Raw genomic sequence first — 9,589 nt, forward strand, 5'->3', positions numbered from 1 at the left:
ATCGATACAATCAATACAATCGATATAATCAATCAGTAATCAATAACAATCAAACTCACAGAAAAAAATTATTATTGATTGAGAAAATCGATAATAATCGATAACAATCACTTATCCCAAGGAGCCCCTGGAGGTGTGTTCAGTTTCAAACATATTATATCAAGCTTTGTATTCAGGTCATCAGGAATTGGATGCATGGTAATAAACTACTACTGAATGAGGATAAGACTGAGTTTCTTCTGATTGGCACAAAACAGCAGCTTGCCAAAGTAAACATCTCGCACATTACAGTCGGTAATGCAAATATAGCTCCGCGATCTCCTGTTAAGAATCTTGGAGTCTGGCTTGACTCAAACTTATCTATGGTGGATCATATCACTAAGACCAGTTCCTCAGCGTTCTATCATCTCTACAACATTAGAAGAATAAGAAGGTTCTTAACCAAAGAATGCACAGAAACCCTGATTCATGCTTTTATATCAAGTCGGCTTGACTATTGTAACAGTCTCCTTTTTGAAGTGCCTGAACGCCATCTTCAAAAATTACAAAGGGTTCAGAATGCAGCCGCGCGATTGATTTTCCAGGAGGGCAGATATTGCCACATCACACCTCTGCTCAAGTCATTGCACTGCAGGCTGCCTGTAAGATATCGTATAGTTTTTAAAATTTTGTTGATTACTTTTAAAGCCGTACATGGTCTTGCTCCAGCCTACATAGGCGAACTTATTTCCGTTAGAGAAACTGCTGGAAGACATTACCTGCGTTCCAATAATGGTTTACGCCCTTAATTATAGCCAATATAAATCATGTGGCCGCCCCTAAATTATGGAACAAGCTTCCAAGTGAAATAAGAACCATGTCATCAGTTCAAAGTTTCAAGAAAGCCATCAAGACCTTTTTATTTTCAAAAGCTTTTTAATTGTACATTTAATCTTGTTCTAGTTATATACATTTTAAACTTTTTTAGCTTGTGAATTTAAATTTTAAATTTTTTTAGCGTTTTTTATTTTTTAATTATATTGTAATGCGCAATTGAAAATTTTTAAATTGATAATTGCGCAATATAAGTTAATTATTTATTATTATTATTATTATTATTATTATTATTATTATTATTACCGTAAAGTTCCGTGTATAAGCCGCACCCGTAGATAAGCCGCACCCCCGATTTGGAAGCTCAAATTTTGGAAAAAAAAATATACAGACCATAAATTTTGAAGTTCAAGTGAAGTTCTATTGGTAAACAATCAAGGGCAAACAAGCACGGTTTCGAAACACTGACACGGTGGTTGTTGCAATGTTTAATATAAATTAAGTTTTAAGAAAGCTAAATTTCACTTGTCATACCTTCTTTTTAGTTTGAGTTCACAATATCTTAAATTTGGATGCTCTCTTGATATCATTTTTTCGAGATTATCACTTCTAAGCACTCCTGAAACACTTGTAATTCGTTCGAATCGTTCGCGAATGACGAATGCTTTGTAGCCAAGCTCTGAAATGTAGGAGTCTGGGCATTTCACAGGTAACCAAAGCGTACTATGAGAGTTTTGTATGGATGTACTAAGAAGGCTTGTATGGATTTGAAATAAAGTTGAGAAAAATATCCCTTTTTACCGGCGAAAAGTTATAATGAAACTTTAAACCTTACCTGGTGTCACGTTTTTGTATTTCTAGTGCTTTAGAAAGTCATACGCGCGATTTTCGTCTTAACCGTCTGTTGCGTACTAAAAGACGGTTAAGACGAAAATCGCGCGTATGACTTTCTAAAGCACTAGAAATACAAAAACGTGACACCAGGTAAGGTTTAAAGTTTCATTATAACTTTTCGCCGGTAAAAAGGGATATTTTTCTCAACTTTATTTCAAATCCATACAAGCCTTCTTAGTACATCCATACAAAACTCTCATAGTACGCTTTGGTTACCTGTGAAGAAACCACGTTTTTATTTCAAGATTCTTGGAAACTGCTACCCGCAACAGGATAAAAACTTCATGCAGAATAAGAGTTTGTTAATCCAGCAGATGTATTTGCTGTGAAGGTCAATAAAAAACCGAAGCGGTCGGCCATTTGCCTTGTGAGTATTTGCGTTTATCTTGGTGCCTTCTCGCACGCGGCGGAAAGACACGATTCGAATGACTGGCAGACTTCACTGCAAACAGCTTTGCAGAGGAACTAAAAGGTAGTGAACAACAACAAAGTTTTCAGGTTGTTATATGTTCATTCAATGACGTCTTGAGAAGTTTTTTTATGAATATTAATTAGGCCTTTGAGAACTCCAACCAGAGATGTTTCCGTAGATAAGCCGCACCCCCGGTTTTTGACTTGAATTTAGAGGAAAAAGGTGCGGCTTATACACGGAACTTTACGGTATTATTATATTTGATGGCGTTCCTATTTAGTAAAACAATACAAGACCGGTGTTCAAATGGTAAAACATTTTATTATTTCAGCATCAGTACTAGCTAGTCCTGCCAAAGTCCAGCCTGAGTCCAGGCATAATGTTCATCAAGATCCTCTTAGTTTTGGGTTTTAAAACTAACAAGAAGCTCTTAGAGCTTAAAACTGCGCTGGTCACGTGACCATCCTAAGGGAGCCATGGCGGGGGAATGAAAAAAAGATAACTAAAAAATACTGAACAACTTGAAGTGAAATTGGGAAAAAATAAAATAAATAAATAAATAAATAAAAAATTCCACATCCTGACAGTGGAAAAAAAAGCCTTTGTCATAAAAGTTGACCCCCCCCCCCCCCCCTTACCCTAACCCGCCTCAAACAAATTATGGTCGCCCTAAAAAAAAACACCCGCTTTCGAAACAAACCCCGAATATTGATTTCATTATGTCTGGCGTCTGGCTTCACGCCAGGAACGTAAGTATCCGTGAGAATTTCGATAGTATTCTCTCTTTGCACAGAATAATCTCGTTCCCAGATCTCGTGGGCGAAGCCGAAGGCGAGATCTGGTCAAATCCGATTTGCAGCCAATCAAAAATATTGAATTTTCTTACTTGGCCAGATCTCGCCTTCCGGCTTGTCTACCTGCAAATGTGGGAACGAGATTATGCACAGAACTTAAATTTTGCCCAATGACAATGTTTCCCAATCTAGTTTCTAGACTGTTAGTATTATTTTTGAATCTCTTTAAAAATTCAAAATTTTTCCCCTCTTTCTGTATTACAATAGGCGGTTGTTAAAATGTAGCGAGTGACAAACATGATGATAAAAAAAGACACCTTGTGTGACATTTCATGGTTGACTAGTTCCAGCCGCGATTAATTATTTTTCTTTTATGCAAATTCTGGCCGAATTCCCACGCGTGGACGCTGAAGCCGTTTTTAGCACAGCGGGTATTCCCCTAGCCTACCAAATGACGTAAGCGGTACAAGTCAGGGCATGTTTGTGAAGGGAATTTTTCTTCATATCTTTAACACAGCCTAAAAATAGATTACGCTTAAAAGAGAAATACTTTGCAATAAATTTGTTTAGTAAAGACCAAAGGATTCGCAAAGATTTGAAAGGTAGCTGATTAATAGCTTTGAAAAATTAAGTGACTCGAGGTCTAGCCAATAGAAAGTGAAACTTGTCATGTCAGCACATTCTTTGACACCAACGTAATGGCATTTATTTACAGATTCTGGCCCACTGAATTATATTTCTCTTTGAAAGCGTGGAAATTTAGTATTTTCCACGAGTCAAACGCTTCAAAATTGTATATTTCACACTTAACATTCTTTGTAAAGACAAAAAACAAGAATTTGTTTCCATTTGTTACTGATTTGTAGCTTCTAAACATCGCGTGACATAACCTCGACCGAGTGGAGGTCTGCGTCTGGTCACCGACAAAACTAAACGGGAAAAACAAGAGCTCTTAGAGCTTACAACTGCGCTGGTCTCGTGAGCACTTTAGGGGAGCCATGTGGGGGGAACAAAAAATGCGCCGCCCCCCCTTATCCCCTTTACCTGCGTTGAACAATGTTGCGACTGACAAACAAGATGGTAGGAAAACACCTTGCGTGACATTTCATGGTTGACTAGTTCCATCCGAAATTAAATATTTTTCTTATATGCTAATGCTGGCCAAATTTAATTCCCACGATCCTGATCCGTGAAACAAAAAAATCTTTTAAATCAGCATCCAGTGTTGTCTTGAATTACCGTTTAAAGATTGAATAACCAGCTCCGAAAATGGAATATTGGAGCAAATAATTAAATCAAATTTGAGAAAAACACTAGACCTGTGTTTTGCTGAATGGGAATTCTGCGGGGAATTAATTTAGCAATGACGTAACCCTTGCAAGTCAGGGTTTGTCTCAGTGGTTTTCCATCAGATTTCAGAAATCCTCTAGATGATACAGCTCCAAAAAAAAATAATGCTAAAAAGTCAAACATTTCACCCTTAACATGCTAAGTTTAGACCAGAGGATTTGTTTAGTTTCCGTTTGTGGCAGATTTAAACCTTTCAGAGCATTGCGTGATTCTTGCCGATCAGTGCCTTGTGAAAGTAAAAATTTGCTAACGCCAGCACATTCCAGGACACAAACGTAATGTAAATAAATGTAAATTCTTGCCCGCTAAAGCGTATTTGTTTAAAGCGTGAAATTTTAGTATTTTCTTCGATTCAAACTTTTCAAAATACTTCACACTGAATTTTGTAAGGAAAGATTAATGGATTCGCAAAGATTTGAAAGGTAGCTGATAATAGCTTTGAAAAATTACGTGACTCGAGGTCTAGCCGATCGAAAGTGAAACTTGTCATGTCAGCACATTCTTTTACACCAACGTAATGGTATTTATTCACAGATTCTGGCCCGCTGAAATATATTTTTCTTTTGACGCATGAAAATTTAGAATTTTCTTTGAGTAAAACGCTTCAAAATCGGACATTTCACGCTAAACATGCTTATTAAGACCAAAGCATTTGAAAATTTCCCATTGGTAAGTGTTTTCTAGCTTTTAAACCTTGCGTGACCCGAGCCCGGCCGAGCGGGGGCATCACTCTGGTCACTGAGAAAAAACAAGAGCTCTTAGAGCTTACAACTGCGCTGGTCTCGTGAGCACTTTAGGGGAGCCATGTGGGGGGAACAAAAAATGCACCCCCCCTTATCCCCTTTACCTGCGTCGAACAATGTTGCGACTGACAAACAAGATGGTAAGAAAACACCTTGCGTGACATTTCATGGTTGACTAGTTCCATCCGAAATTAAACATTTTTCTTATATGCTAATGGTGGCCAAATTTAATTCCCACGATCCTGATCCGTGAAACAAAAGACTCTTTTAAATCAGCATCCAGTGTTGTCTTGAATTACCGTTTAAAGATTGAATAACCAGCTCCGAAAATGGAATATTGGAGCAAATAATTAAATCAAATTTGAGAAGAACACTAGACCTGTGTTTTGCTGAATGGGAATTCCCGGGGGAATTAATTTACCAATGACGTAACCCTTGCAAGTCAGAGCATGTTTGTCTCAGTGGTTTTCCATCAGATTTCAAAAATCCTCTAGACGACACAGCTCCAAAAATAAATAACGCTAAAAAGTCGAATATTTCACACTTAACATGCTAAGTTTAGACCAAAGGATTTGTTTAGTTTCCGTTTGTAGCAGATTTAAACCTTTCAGAGCATTGCGTGATTCTTGCCGATCAGTGCCTTGTGAAAGTAAAAATTTGTTAACGCCAGCACATTCCAGGACACAAACGTAATGTAAATAAATGTAAATTCTTGCCCGCTAAAGCGTATTTATTTAAAGCGTGAAATTTTAGTATTTTCTTCGATTCAAACGCTTCAAAATACTTCACACTGAATTTTGTAAGTAAAGATTAATGGATTCGCAAAGATTTGAAAGGTAGCTGATAATAGCTTTGAAAAATTACGTGACTCGAGGTCTAGCCGATCGAAAGTGAAACTTGTCATGTCAGCACATTCTTTTACACCAACGTAATGGTATTTATTCACAGATTCTGGCCCGCTGAAATATATTTTTCTTTCGACGCATGAAAATTTAGAATTTCCTTTGAACAAAACGCTTCAAAATCGAATATTTTACACTAAACATTCTTTGTAAAGACAAAAAATAAGAAAATGTTTCCATTTGTTACTGATTTGTAGCTTCTAAACATCGCGTGACATGAGCCTGACCGAGTGGAGGTTTGGTGCAGGTCACCGACAAAACGAAAAATAATAATAAACCCCGTGAGAGCAAGAACTGCGCAGCGCAGTTAACAAGAGCTCTTAGAGCTTACAACTGCGCTGGTCTCGCGAGCACTTTAGGGGAGCAATGTGGGGGGAACACAAAAAGCACCCCCCTCCCCTTATCCCCTTTACCTGCGTCGAACAATGTTGCGACTGACAAACAAGATGGTAAGAAAACACCTTGCGTGACATTTCATGGTTGACTAGTTCCATCCGCAATTAAATATTTTTCTTATATGCTAATGCTATATGCTGGCCAAATTTAATTCCCACGATCCTGATCCGTGAAACCAAAAAATCGCTTATCGGGACGACGGGATTTTTGGGGCGAAAGTTTACAACTACTGCCTCTGGGTCTGCAAGATCAATTCATAAGAACGTCTGGCTTCACGCCAGGAACGTAAGTTTCCGCGAGAATTTCGACAGTATTCCTTATTTACATAAAACTGAAAACTGGCCCAGTGACAATGTTTCGCAGTTTCTATAAAGTTAGTACTATTTTTGAACCTCTTCAACAGTTCAACATTCATTTGACCCTGTTTCGGTTTTCGTATTACAATAGGCGGTTGTAAAAATGCAGCGTCTGACAAACTTTGTGTGACATTTTCATGGTTGACTTGTTCTAGCCGCGATTAATAATTTTTCTTATATGCAAATTCTGGCCGAATTCCCACGCGCGGACACTGAAGCTGTTTTTAGAACAGAGGGTATTCCCCTAGCATACCGAATGACGTAAGCGGTACAAGTCAGAGCAAGTTTGTGAAGGGAATTTTTCTTTTTATCTCTAAAATCCTTTCAATGACACAGGCCCCAAAAAAATAGATAACCCTTAAAAGAGAAATACTTTGCAATAAATTTGTTTAGTAAAGACCAAAGGATTCGCAAAGATTTGAAAGGTAGCTTATAATAGCTTTAAAACATTACGTGACTTGAGCTCTAGCCGATCGAAAGTGAAACTTGTCATGTCAGCACATTCTTTTACACCAACGTAATGGTATTTATTCACAGATTCTGGCCCGCTGAAATATATTTTTCTTTCGAGGCATGAAAATTTAGAATTTTGTTTGAATAAAACGCTTCAAAATCGGACATCTCACGCTAAACATGCTTATTAAGATCAAAGCATCTGAAAATTTCCCATTGGTAACTGTTTTCTAGCTTTTAAACCTTGCGTGCCCCAGCCTGGCCGAGCGGGGGCATCAGTCTGGTCACTGAGAAAAAAAAAAAAAAAAAAAAAAAGGACGTGCAGAGCAAGAACTGCGCAGCGCAGTTAAAAAAAAATAAACCGCGTGCAGAGCAAGAACTGCGCAGCGCAGTTAACTAGTCCATTCAACCCAGGCAGCGCTCAGAGCGCTGTAGATTGCATCTTGCATCTCCCACATGGCGTTCTCGTGTAGATGAAAGTTCACGGACATTGTAGACCTCCCGAATGCTTTCATCTTTTTGCTTCATATTTATGGCGTTGGAATGCCCAGATACAAAGTCTACAAAACTTTTGGTTCTTCAACTGGTAAAAACTTGGCAGATGTTTTAAACTACTCATTTGATGCGACAGTCGACAATCAAGTGAGTCAGGAGTCCCATCGAACGACTAATGAACATGAACAGAAAACTCAGTCATCCACAGTTGAGCCAAAAATGAAACCAACTTGACAATATGGGTGATCTCTGGCATTGTTGACAGGATCTCATCAACGCAGTCGAAGATGCAGCAATGACTGGACCTCTGAGCATGTAAAACATAATTCCAAAAAGCATCAGAACGAAAAACGGCACCCCGAAGCCCGCAGAAAGCCGCACCCCGCCGAGCGAAATTGGAAAAAAGGTGCGGCATGCGGGTTTTACGGTACTCATTTGATGCAGGGCAGATGTCAAATTTGCAAAAACAGGCAATCATTTCATTAATTACCGGTAAAAAAAAAGGTTGAGACCGAATGTATTTGGAAAAGACTCTAAACTTGCGTCTATAAAGGTTATCGCTATAATATATTAATCAACCGATGAGGTTGCTTGTTCAATTTTATACATCATTGATCACATGCCAGCAAAGCATCTTGGGTATGGTAATTATCGATTTAGAAGGAAACTGATTGATTTGGAAGGTATCTCATCAATTTAAAAAGTATATGATCAAATTAACCTAATCGATTTAATGTGAACGATGAAATTTGTTTGATTTAGAAGGAAACTGGTCAATTTGAAAAGGATAGAATTAACGCATCTGTAAACCAGAAAATATCATTCGATTTAGAAAAGGTTTGTTGATTGAGTTATGGTGGTCATTTTGCAATGTTGACTCTCAATTTGTGATGTTGAGTTTTGACAGTATAAACACGTCATATAAATTAACTACATGGGAGTGCCGAAGAAACAACTCACTTGCAAAATTTCACTTGTTTCTACACAGTAGAAGCTAAGAAAGAGACTGCCGGAAAAGTTAATAGGCCTATTAATTTTTACAGTTGTCTGCTCAGTGACCTGACCTTTGAATATAAGTGAGGCTGGAGGTGACCTTGTTTTGATACAGACCTTGCTGCTTTTGTTGTGTAAATCATACTGTTCTTATGAAAACTAGTTTGCATTTACATAATAAAGCAGAGAGGTTTGTACCAATGCAAGGTCACCTCCAGCCTCGCTACCATTCAGAGGCCAGGTTACTTAGCAGGCAACTGTAAAATGGACTATTGCCTTAAGAAACAAGAAGCTCAAGATTTTAATAGGAGATGGGAGCCTGACAAAAGGTTTCTTTAATCATGACAAGTCAAGAAATAAATTTTGCTCCTCTCCCAACCTCCCCCCCCCCCCCCAAAAAAAAAAAACCTATCTAAACACGCTTTGCTAGAAGCAAAAACCCATAATTTGGGTTTTTTGGTTCATTTCAAGGAAAGCAAAATATTTTGCTTTAATAAAATATATTTAGAGCACAGGCCTGCGTCCTAAAGTGACGATTCGAGAAATCAATTAATATATGTTAAAAATAAGGAGCTTGCACCATGCATATTGCATATCAGTAACAGTAAGGTTGTATCAAGTCTTTCGGTGAGAACTATAAACCTTCACCTATCCTTCTCGTGGCACATGGGGCATTCACAGAGCTTTTCCACCCTTCCCGATTGGTTGCTGTGTTTCACACTTCCCCCCATGAGCTCCAACCTGCTTTTTGCTTTTCTCTCTCCAATGTACGACTCCAAGTGGTTTTTGGCCTTCCCCTTCTCCTTTTACCTTCTGGTGCCCAGCTCATAGCAACATTGCAATCATCATTTCAAACTTTCCTAAGATCATTTTCCATCAACGACACTTAACTTCTTCACTCAGTGGTTTCATGCCTGCTCTTTTCAGTAGTTCTTTGGTACTAACACGGTCTTGCCATCTGATTCAAAGAATTTTAAGTAGACACCTA

The sequence above is a fragment of the Oculina patagonica genome, chromosome 6, assembly GCF_052425735.1.
Source record: "Oculina patagonica isolate OP01 chromosome 6, crgOcupat, whole genome shotgun sequence".
NCBI classification, from domain to species: Eukaryota; Metazoa; Cnidaria; class Anthozoa; order Scleractinia; family Oculinidae; genus Oculina; species Oculina patagonica.